The 12,374-nt window shown below is 46.1% G+C and overlaps 1 long non-coding RNA gene across 1 annotated transcript in view; it reads left to right on the top strand.

Moving 5' to 3' along the window:
• Positions 1-3,674: 3,674 nt before the first annotated feature.
• LOC142844734 (uncharacterized) overlaps positions 3,675-12,374 on the top strand; it is a 52,381-nt gene continuing 43,681 nt past the window's right edge. Inside the window, exons 1-2 of the long non-coding RNA XR_012909768.1 lie at positions 3,675-3,721; positions 6,433-6,501. This is a non-coding gene — a long non-coding RNA (uncharacterized LOC142844734). The remainder of the gene's footprint in view (positions 3,722-6,432; positions 6,502-12,374) is intronic.

The following is a 12,374-nucleotide window of genomic DNA, read 5'->3' as shown; positions in this document are numbered from 1 at the left end:
ACTACAGGTGCCCCACCCATCCTCCTTACTATTCCTATTCTGCTGGAGTTGAACAATTGAGGTGTTACATCTTATCGAGAGTTATCTTTACCCTTTGAATGTATGGATTCATTCCTGGGACCCTCTACCTTGTTCCTCTGTCCCCAGTGCTTTAGATGCGTTGGTGGGGTTGATGATAAAATTCAAATTATTATTATTTTGTAAGACTAATTTGGGGGACAAGTTTTAAACCTGAGATTGGTCTTTTCTGGTTGCAGCTCACAGTGTCTATAGGTGAGTCTTACAGTTTGTGTTTTAGCCTCTCCAGTGAGTATGTGTTTACTGACAGCTGTGGAGTGCTGTGCCTATGTCCACAGAACAGTGGCTAAAAACATCACCTGAGAGCTGCCTATTGAGTTAGAGCATATCACAACGCAGTTTCCCCCCAAGTCTTCTAGGAAAAAAATTGATTGCAAAATGGTCTTAAAAGAGGTAAGCTTTTCTATATCTACTGGAAAACATTGCAGGTGAATCCACAAGAGCCTGTTTAAAGGGTATCAAGGGTTTATTAGGATGCACTCACGGACACACAACAAGGTACACAGCTGCCGTGGTCCTCTATTCTGCTCAGGGTGAATGGAACCAGCAATCCGACTACCACACAAGAAAGCTGTGGCTGCCTGCCTCTTTCCTTTAAAGCGGTCATGTAGGCAGACAAGAAGCTCTGTCTCTATCAGGCCAGATAACCCAATATCATGAGCTGAGCAGATACCCACTACACACCCCCCTTTTTAAAATGAGAATGTTATGAACCTAATACGAAACTATATACAATAAGAGCAATTATCAAGCATTGTCCAGGAGAAAGAAAGGGTAATAACATAAACAAAAACAGAACTACAGTCAACAAGGACAACGTCAAGTAAGAAATACATACAAATGTCCAGATCATAGGTGAATGGTGAAATTAGCCAGCACAAGTGAGAAGGAAATGTGCAACACATAACAAACCCGCTGAGGAGTTTATTAAGCGGGAGTGTGTACAGGCCTGGTGAGGTCGATTTGCAGAGAGAGAGAGAGAGAGAGAGAGAGAGAGAGAGAGAGAGAGAGCGCGCTGAAGATGGCACATCCAGCTTTTAAAGGCTGCCTAGTGCATGCGCACAGGGGGATGATGTGGCTACGTCATACGCAGATGATGGAGCTCGCGCGTGTGTGCAAGGGCTCACTCAGCTGCGACTTGGGTCATGCAGGGTCCTTTAAGATTCCTGGAGCCAGCCGGTCGGCGGTGGTGCACAACTTTAATCCCAGTACTCTGGAGGCAGAGGCAGGCAGATCTCTGTGAGTTCGAGGCCAGCCTGGTCTATAAGAGCTAGTTCCAGGACAGGAACCAAAAAACTACGGAGAAACCCTGTCTCGAAAAATACAAAAAAAAAAAAAAAAAAAAAAAAAAAGATTCCTGGAGCCATTAGGCACTTCTGCCTGAGGGCTTGTCTGCACATGCGTGGCCCTGCAACCCGGAAGTGTCAGCCATGTTGTATGGCTGAATTGATACAAATGATAAATTACAAAGATCGCTCCAATAGCGGTCCTGTCCTGAAGAACCTGAATCTCATATGTGATATGCTCTTAGTTAAGATATGAGAGGATTGTAGCTGTAACCATCTAGTCTAGATGATGTGGGGTGCCCTTCTGTATGCTGCGAATATATATTGCCTTTATTGGTTGATAAATAAAGCTGTTTTGGCCTATGGCAAGATAGAATATAGCTAGGCAGGAAATCTAAACAGATATACAGAAAATGAAAGGCAGTGTCAAGAGAGACACCATACAACATGCCAGTAGACCAGTAAGACACAGAACAAGTAGCAATAGTCAGATTATTAGAAATGGGTTAATTTATAAGTACAAGCTAGCCATTAATAAGCCCTAAGCCACCGACCAAGGAATTACATTAATATTAGCCTCTGAGTGATTATTTCTTAGGGGTTGTGGGGACTGCTGGGAGGGAGAGAAGTTGGTCCAGCAGGCCAGACAGGATGGAGAAAATCTTCGGTTACATTACATCTCTTATGAAAGTATTAGGGCTAATAACACCTGTATCTCAAATCTTAGCTAAATAGAAGTGCTGAATCCACTTCCTGGTTGAACAATAGCCAATACATCTCACCTATTCTCTACATCCATCATTGTTTCTGTAGATGAGGGGACTAAGTTTGAGAGGTAAAATTGCTTGCCCAAAGACACAGAGCTAGCTACTAAGCAGCGGAGCTCAAGAATTAGATCTGTGGTTCTCATTCCCTCAGATCCTATCAGATATCATGCATATCAGATATTTAGATTATGATTCATAATAGTGGCAAAATTACAGTTATGAAGTAGCAATGAAATAACTTTATGGTTGGGGTCAGCACACCATGAGGAACCGTATGAAAGGGTCGCAGAAGTGGGAAGGTTGAGAAGCACTAAACTAGATAAGCGTCTTCACGGTCCACCACAGCCTTCTTCACACTGCACAGTAGGCTCCTTTCACTGCAGAGTGAAGATCAGAAGAGTCACCTGCAAACACAGATAACTTTGAGCAAAAAGTAAATCCCAGATAAAAATAGAGAGCAGAGTGTTTTCCAGGCTATGCAATGACTGAAAGGCCCCTCAGTCTTACACATTTTATGCTAATTAGAGGAAACTAAGTAGATTGTAAACTTGCCACAGTGAAAAACTTCAGTGTTATTGTCTGCCAGCAGCCCTTGGCAGGGAAAGCCCTGGCTGCTTGATGGACTCCCTCCCTCGGTGGCCAGGCTCTTCCCCAAGCGCCTGCCAGCTCTCCCTGCACACAAACTGTTGCCTCACTGGGTACTTGAAGGGCCTGGTGTCCTCACAGAGTAGAGAGTGCCGATTTAGCATCCTGGCTTTGCCACCGGAAAATCTGCAAGGGTAATCCTCATGGCTCCTGAGGTCTTCCAGACTCTGCTGCCAGAGGCTTCCCAAACAGCTGAGTTAGGTTGACGCTCCAAGACCAAGGTCAGCTGATACAGGGCTTAGCCCAGGCTCCACACTTCAGTGCTTTGCAATTCCAGGCACACCGTCCTATGTGAAGCAGGCCATTGCAGCCTGAGAACACAAGAGGTAAAGGAGGATACAATTCATGAAGCCAGCTTATTTTAACCATCACACAGCAAAATAAACAATTCAGAGCTGGAGAAGGCCTAGGAGAGGACGAATCCAGAGTCACAGTGTGTATGGAGAGTCACAGTGTGTATGGAGAGTCACAGTGTGCAGGGAGAGTCACAGTGTGTATGGAGAGTCACAGTGTGTATGGAGAGTCACAGTGTGCAGGGAGAGTCACAGTGTGCAGTAGGAGAGTCACAGTGTGCAGGGAGAGTCACAGTGTGTATGGAGAGTCACAGTGTGTATGGAGAGTCACAGTGTGCAGGGAGAGTCACAGTGTGCAGGGAGAGTCACAGTGTGTATGGAGAGTCACAGTGTGTATGGAGAGTCACAGTGTGTATCGAGAGTCACAGTGTGTATCGAGAGTCACAGTGTGTATCGAGAGTTGATGTGGGAGTGTCATATATCAATCTGTTGATTTCATTGCTTAAGCAATAAAGAAACTGCTAGGCCCATTTGATAGGCCCACCCTTAGGTGGGTGGAGTAAACAGAACGGAAGGCTGGGAGAAAGAAGCTGAGTCAGAGAGTCGCCATGGTTCTCCCACTCCAGGCAGACGCAGGTTAAGATCATTCCTGGTAAGCCAGCTCATGGGCTACAGCAGATTATTAGAAATGGGCTAGTCCAGGTGCAAGAGCTAGCCTAGAAGAGGCTAGATAGAAATGGGCCAAGCGGTGTTTAAAAGAATACAGTTTCCGTGTAATTATTTCGAGTAAAGCTAGCCGTGGGGGCGGCCGGGTGCCGGGGACGCAGCCCGCCGCCATTATTTCAACAGTCACAGTGTGCAGGGAGAGTCACAGTGTGCAGGGAGAGTCACAGCGTGCAGGGAGAGTCACAGGGTGCAGGGAGAGTCACAGTGTGCAGTGGGAGGGTCATTCTCCCTTACTGTCTTCAGCTGTAATGTTTGAAAAAACAGAATGAGAAACTTTAAATGCCTCCAGATTTGTTCTGCATGGCTTGCAGCTCCTGCAGCCATGTCTTCAGGGCATGTCTCAGGCAGTGATGCATGTGAAACAGCATTCGCTCTGATGAGAAGCTTCTAGACTCTCCAGGTATCAGGTTTTTCTTTCGTTGTGCCTCCAGAGCATGAGCCCTGCACAATAGTGTGCATGCTGCCCACAGTGCATGCTGGGAGTTGCACAATGGTGCGTCACTCACTCTTCCTGTACAGGCACGATCGTGCTCTTCTCTACTGACCTTCAGCTAGAAGTGTCTGTCACTTTCAAACGTGGTGAATGACAGCTGTCACTTCAACCTAAATATTCCACACATCAGTTTCTCCCCTCACAGCTGCGTGCAGAAACTCAAGCTCTTTCAGAAGAGAAGAAATGACCTCATGTGATCTTTCATTACTGTTGAGTGGCGAGTGGCATTAATCACAAAGAATAATCTTTGTCACTAAAAGAAAAATTCTGGACTCAATTATTGAGTCTAAATGAGACAGTGAAATTTGAATAAAGGCTAAGTGGTGCTTTTTTTTTTTTGCTGGAAATAGATCCATAGTTTAGTTGATAATAACTAAAACGAGAGCAGGCCTTTCAGTGTTGCTTCTTTTGACATTTTCTGAAAGCTTGGGTTAACTTTTAAGTTGCTCCAAGGTTTGGTTTCCTTCCCAGAGCAAGCCAGGTGTCAGCTAGGGAATCCTGTCTTAAATACAGCTTTCTTCGGACATCCTTTCTGGGGCAGTCCTGAACTGTCCCCCTCCTAGGTTGCCTTTCAAAGGCCACTATCACAGAACTGCTGGGGGTGAAAGGCCCTTACAGCGGGGCTTAGCTGTAACTTCAAGCCGAGAGATGCGTAATCACCATGGACACACTTGGGACAACAATGACGTGGATGCTGGATGTTACCGTTGCCCACAAGGCTTCACGGTGACGATGTGAAAATGAGGGAGTTCACTCCAGGTGGGACCACTCCAGGTGGAACTAAGTCATTTCAGCTCAGGGACGACAAGGGCAAGAGTTTGCAGAATACCCTATTCACACCTCCTTGTCAACTGTAACTCAGGCGGCTTTCACGGAGGAATGGAAGCTGGGGACAATAATATGTCTCCGTACAAACCCCTTCAGTGTGCCCTTGGCAGATTCAATGGGACAAAATCCCCACAGAAGCCTTCCCCTCGGAGACAGTTCCTGAAAGGCAATTGCTGACTGTCTGATTGATTTGCTGATTGTACCAGCCGCTGACCCTCTCGAGGCGATGGGAAGTTTCTCTTGGGCAGCTGTGAAGGCTAATAAAGGGAAAAGCTGCCAAGATTAGTTATCCGGCAGAACTTGTTGAAACTCTATTTCTAGAACTTGGAATGCATCTGGACCTGGATGGCACCAGGGAGTCACGCTGGCTGGTTCTCAGTACCCTGGGAGCAACCGTTTGCAGCCTCTGACCTCACATGCCTGGGGCAGGTGCACATTCCAGCATATTTCCGATGATTTCACTGCGTCTCTGTGTGTGGAGAAGTACCTTCACCTCCACTTCACCCTTGCTCCGGGGCCAAGACTTCTTTATACTGGCATATGGAAAAAGAAAAAAAAAACAAAACGGAATACATTCAAGGTCATTGTCAATCTTGAAGTGTGGAGGGCTCATGAGTTGGAATGAAAGGAACAGTGACACATTTTGAGCTGATGCTCAAGATATTTTTTTACTTTATTTATTTTTTATGTGTATGTGTTAAGTTGGGAGCATAGACCCCAGCCCCTCGCATCTATCTTAGCCCCCAGGCCTGAAAGTTGCATTGGTCTGGACTCCAAATCCCAGCATCCCAGGGAGGGAGGGGTCAGGACCACTCCTACAGGGTATTTAAGTAAACTCCCAAAAAAGGAACATGTGGTCTCTTTTCCTTCCTCCTGGTGGTTGCGTTTGTGGCCTCCCGGTTCCCCCTCGGGGCCACCTGAGAGCACAGAAATTCCATTAAACCTGGATATTTCTTAATTTGGCTTGTTTTGATTTGGCTTGATTGGGATTTTGCATTAGCAGAGAGCTCGCGTTAGGAAAATCCCTAACAGTATGGGTATTTTATCTGCATGCCTGTCTGTGTGCCACATGTATGCAGTGACTGAGGAGGCCAGCAGAGGCCATCAGGTCCCTTGGAACTGGAGTTACAGATACATGGGAGCTACCAGTGCGAGCTGAGATTTGAACTTGAATTCTTTGGAACAATAGCAAATGCTCTTAAACACTGAACCATCTCTCCAGCCCCTTGAGATGCAATTTTAACATATCTGCATGCAGTCTTAACTCTCCTTTGTTCTTTTTTTACACTCCATATGTGTGACTGGTCCTCTACTAGATACCATGGCCTGACAGCAAGTCCTGTCTCTGGGCTGGCGGTCTCCGGAGAGTTCTGAAGAAGTCACACGTAAGTGAAAACAGGAAACTGCATGGTGGTTTCTCCTGCTAACTGTTTATGAGAGGGGGCAGCACATCCAATCTCTCCCAAGATGCACCCAGAGAAGGAACGTTGACGGAACCAGTCACATGGCCAGAGCAGAATATTTGTAAATTTGATGACAGCGATGTAATGTAAGGAGTTCTATTAATGAGCATACGGCAGGAACAAAGCCACAACTGGCTAATTGAAGTAACTTCTATTCTATTTTTAAGTATGTGTGTGCGCTTGAGTGTAAATGCATGCAGGGGATGCAGGGGTCCTTGGAAGTCAAAAGGTCATTGGCCCCCTGGAGCTGGAGCTACAGGTGATTATGAACCACTGGTATGACGTCAGTGCTAGGAAGTGAACCTGGGTCCTCTGCGAGAGCAGAAAATGCTCTTAACCTCCAAGTCATCTCTCCAGTCCCTACATTGTCCAACTGCTTAAATTCCTGCTGAATTCTTTAGAATCTACAAGGCGACTATTGTTCTCTATCATTTGCTACCTTCTCCATGAAAATTAGTCTATAGTATCAACAGGTTAAACAAATGCAATTTTGAGGGCAAACTCTAGCAGACAGCCGTGAATTCTGTATGTGGGGGTCAGTCTACAGGGAAAGGAAAAGCCGCTTCACATGGATCTCTGGTTTCAAAAGGAGCTGACACAGAAGAAACTTCTGTTTCTAAGAGGTGAGATTTGGCTCTTTCAAGACTTGGCTTTCTTAGGAATCTTTCTCCCTAAGGCCTTAAACTATACAAGGGCAATGGGCAAAGATACCAATCCTCAGGATGCATGCAGGATAGTATGATTGTTTTCTCTTCCTTCTCTTTCTCGTCTTCCTCTCTCTCTCCTTCCCTCCTTCCCTCTTCCTTCTTTCCTCCCTCCCTCCTCCTCACACCTTCTCATCATCCTGTTTCTTGGAGATAAAAATCTTTCTAAAGTAAGAATAAGGGTACGCAAAACTGATCACCGTGCAGTGACTATTTCACTTGGAAATACATTGTGAGGAGTACCTCTATTGCTCTCCAACCCATGCTGTGACGATTAAGTCGGGTTTCACTCACTTGGGTGTTTCAGGTTTGTTTCCTGCCCTCTGTATAGAGAGCAAGTGAGGGCTGAGAGCAGCAGCTGGAGGAAGCCAGAAGGTCTGCTGTGCTTGCTCTCCAGTGGTGACGTAGTCTCCACCTGTGGAAGGGTGTTCTCCGTGCCCCCAAGTCTTCACACCAAGGCTGCTGACTGCAGCGATGGCCAGCTCACTGGCTTCCCCAGTCTTCCCTTGCCTCTCTTCAGTCCATTCTCCATCTCTCAGCGAGGAGTCAAGCGAGCAGCAATGTGCTCAGTCTGAAGATCAGAGGGCAAAGCAGCCATAATAGTCAGCCATATAGGCCAGGGCATTGTGGCACACACCTTAAATCTCAGTACTCAAAGACAGACAGATCTCCATGAGTTCAAAGCTACCCTGGGCTACACAAGATTGAATCTGTCTAAAAGAGAAACAGCTCACACAAAAGTGATTCCAGCACTTGGGATCCCACGCCTTTAATCCCAGAACTAGGGAGGTGGAGACAGGAATGATATGGCTGGGTGGAGAGAGGAATATAAAGGGGAAGAGACAGGAACTCAGTGGAGTGTGGAGCCTGAGGATTCATGGAGACAGGATCTTGCTCTTTTGGTCTGAAGATTTGGTAGCAGTAAAAGGTCTCTAGTGGTTGGATGCTTTGCTTTTCTGATCTTCAGATAGAACCCCAATATCTGTCTCTGGGTTTTTAATCATTCATGCTACATGCTTCTTCCTGCCCAGCAGGGATAATGGGCTTCTCTCAAGCCTGCTCTATAGGAATCACTGCCACACCTACTTAAGCTACAGGTGGAAAAGTGTGCTTCTAAAAAGCATAACTTTGCTCTTGGACCAATTACTAAGTAGAGTCAATTGGAAATTTCAAATATCCCTTGGCATCAACATGAGACTAGTCTTTTAGCCTCTGCTGGTCACTGCTAACTTTCCAAGCAAGAGTTTCATTTCTGTTCTCTCGCCATACTTTGTATCTGGGGACCAATGAGGGGAGTGGCACGGTGGGGCCACCAAGCAGCTGCAGATGCGCACAAGGACACACCGGAATGTGAAAACAGCAAGCAGCAGTCAACAAAGCTGATTTTCTTTCCTAAAGAAGAACCCCAGGCACTCAAGAGGCTGAGGCAGGAGGATAAGCGCAAGTTAAAGGCTAGCCTAAGATGCGCACACACCCCTTTCCAACAAACACCAAACTCTACTCAAATATGAGTGCCAAATACATGAAAGGCAGCTGTTTCTCACACCTGATTAAACTCTACTGAGTAGGCAGAGACCCCAATGGGAAAGAAATCTTTTCTTCTAACTTTAGAATTGAATTTATATGTTGCCACAAATATAGGTTCTGCCAAAGCCTGTGGGTTTATTATTATTATTATTATATTATTTTAAAAATCAAGCTATCTGAACACTAAGAATTTTTTTTTAGGACAACTTACATTATTTGGATCACCATGTTAATTCTAATATTTGAAGTCATTAAACTAATTTACCTATCGATGTTCCGATAAATGTTAAAGCATAAATGCTTTTGAAAATAGAAAGGCAGCAGTAACTATTTTGGTTCTAGCCCCAGTGGCACATTTTCCCCCCTGCTTAGTCATTTATTTCTATCTCAGCATTACACAGGGACATTTCAGTTCCCATCAACTCTTCCCTTGCTGTCACATGTCTGTCTGCTCAGATTTCACCAGCGGCTGACTCAGGCCATTGCTGATCTTCCTTGAAATGTAGCTGTTGCAGACCTGCTCCGGGTGGCTATTTTTAAAAGACCAATCAGTTCACCAAGTCACGAGCACTGACCTGGTTACTCCTCACTTGTACGGGAATGGGCGGGACACAGACAAGGGGAAAGGCTAGCTTAAGCTGGGCTAGGGAGGGGCTACCGCTCTGTCACTCCTAAGAAATTGAGTCATCGATCACTAAGCCATTCTTTTGACAAAATAGTGGCAAAGTCTCTGCTATGGGGAGTTTTATTCCAGACATTTGTTTTCTAGCAGGAAAAGCCAGCACAGAAGTTTTTACCTTGGGGTAAGGATTGGTGACAAGGACGACAACAGTCCAAGGTTGAAAGGCAGCCCCTGGCGGGTAGCCTTGCAAAGCGGGTCTTTCTGTCAGCACACAGTTCATTGTGAAGGTCTGCGGTGGTCCTTGTGTAAGCTCACAGGGTGGCAATATTCTCGGATAGGTCTTTTATTGGAGCTTATGTGTGCACGAGTTGTCCTCCTTCATGACTGTGTTCTTCCATTTTGGTTCTGGTTTGGCCTAAGTAACTCCATTTTTATTCTGACAAGTTTGACCATTCAACCGTGGCTTTAGATAGTGTGCTAGGCTTCTGTCATAGTTTAATCTCCTAGAGAGCAACCTTCCTTCCTTTATTTCCACCTTTTGGCGCCCACACTAACATCTCCACAGGCTGTGAACAAGGTGTGAGACATGACCGGCACAATGCAAGCAGCATCAGACACCAAAAGGCCAGAGGCACAGACCGTGTGGGAGACGGCAGGTGTGCGCTTGGTGCACGGCTGCTTCCCACTGTGGAGCCAAGTCCTGTGAGGACATGGAGGACTTCAAATGGCTTCTCTACAGTCCCCCCGTGACAATGGTAGCTTCAGGCAGATACCGAAGCATCTGCTGCCATTCACAGCCCGTTCACGGGCTTGTTGGTTCTGTTCCCTAGGCTCTCAGAACTTCTTCCTTGATGGGACTGATGCTGGGTGCTAAGATAAAACTTAGTCAAATATTTTAAAATTGGGATTCTCTTTCTTCTTAGCCTAAGAGCTGAAGTGGATATTTTTGTAAATACAAACCCCACTTTGTCTGAACATTCTGATCATACTATAGCCCACATGAGGCAGGGGAAGAGAGGCTTTAAAGAGCACACTTGTGCTATCAGACTATTAAACAAATAGACCTCAAATAATTTAATTTCTGAGGCAAAGGCTCACACCCTCACGGTAGCCAGAGGAGGGATTTGACTCCTAGGAACAGAGTTCACAAAGTTCTGTCCACTGGTCAGACTGACTTTCAGGAGAGACGGAAGCCAAGGCAGTGATGGGCAGGGTCAGCCCTAGGCCAGACCAGCTGAGTCCTGCAGGCCTCCCGCCCTCCGCTAAACTTAGGCCTCACATCAGCTTCCTGAAGGAGGACCTCTTTGTTCTTCCTCTCAATGTGGACACACTGAATGAAAGTCTTCATTTTCTATTCACTATTGCTTATCTGTGTGCATGTGTGTGCTTGTTAGAGTGTGCACATGCAAACACACACACACACACACACACACACACACACACACACACACACACACACACACGTGCCGTCCAGAGGTCAAAGCTGGGCATTTTCCCCAATAGATCTGTACATTATTTTGCGTGTTTGTTTTTGAGACAGGCTCTCACGATGTAATCCTGTTAACCCAGAACTTGCAGTGTAGACTGTGTAATTCACAGATTCAGTTGCCTCCACCTCCAAAGTGCTAGCATTAACCACCATGTTCGACTCTCTACAATATCACTTTAGTTTTTTGGCCCTGAGGCCTCTCACTGAATCTGAGCTCGTCAACTGGCTGTCCTGGCTGCCCGGCACACTGCCTCTTTTTCTTTACATGGGTCCTGGAACTGAACTGAGGTCCTCATGTTTGCTCAGCGTGCACTGTACCATTCGAGCTATCTGTCCAGCCCACCACCTTCTTAGCTGTTGTACTGTGGACAGATCCAGTCTGTTGAGGGACTGGAGCCCAGGTTTTGGGCTCAATATCTTCTGTAACTATACCACCTCCATTGAACTGGAAGGTGGTTGATTAGCTCCTGTCCAAGAGAGACATTTGCTTCTAGTCAATATAAATTAAACCCAAAGTAGGTGCTTCTTTCCCTTGAATACGCGACCACTCGCGTACTTAGAGTTTCAGATTTTCTTAATTAGGGCAGCGTATGGGCTTTTCACTGCTTGAGGAAGCATGACTCCAGTTCACCCCACACCCAGCCGGGAGGACCCACTGAGGTCTTTAAGGTGAGCTCGGTGGACGGCATGTGTTGGACATACTGAGGCCTCGTCTTCACACCATCTACTCCCCAGTCTCAGGTTAAGGAGAGTGAGCTCAGCTTTTCAGGAATGTGCAACTGGACATGTTCAGGCAGTACCTGCTGCCTGTTTCAAAGGCACAGTCGTGTTCCAGCAGTACCGGCTGACTGTTTCAGTCCTGCCTTTGCGATGGCAGCCACCAAAGAAAACACACCCTACCCTGTACCCGCCACCTGTCTTCTCTTTTAAAACTTTCATTTTTAACATTTACTCTGAAGAGAACTTTCTGGAACTTCTGCTGTCTTTTAATATTTGTCTTGCCACTTTTCCAAGTGCAAGCTCCTAACGTCTCTTGTCAGTCATTACTTCCTGTCAACATGGATATCTCTAACGGTTGGTTTGTTTTGAACCTGGCGGGCTCTTTTCGACAGTATTCTTCTCCTGATGTTGGCCTACTGCGTTATACAATTTAAAAATGTAAACTGTATGGCGTTTCATTAATATTCTACAATACTGTTGCAAACAATATACTTACAGAAAATCTTTATTAGAAGATTCAGACTAAAGAAACATCATAGATGCTCCAATTCTGAGGGGACTTAAGAGGTGAGTGAACAGCCACACAGCTGGACACCTCACTCTCTAGGACCTCCACAGTGGAACAAAACACCAGGCCCCTCCCCCAACTCCCTTGACTTTTCTAACCAGCCAGTAATAGAGATTCCTTCAGGTAGGCTTCCCCAAAAGCCCAACCCCATCTACCGGCCCCACC

Source organism: Microtus pennsylvanicus, chromosome 2 (genome assembly GCF_037038515.1).
Source record: "Microtus pennsylvanicus isolate mMicPen1 chromosome 2, mMicPen1.hap1, whole genome shotgun sequence".
Classification (NCBI taxonomy): Eukaryota; Metazoa; Chordata; class Mammalia; order Rodentia; family Cricetidae; genus Microtus; species Microtus pennsylvanicus.
The sequence above is the reverse complement of the archived record's forward strand: the minus strand, read 5'-3'. Positions and strand labels throughout refer to the sequence as shown.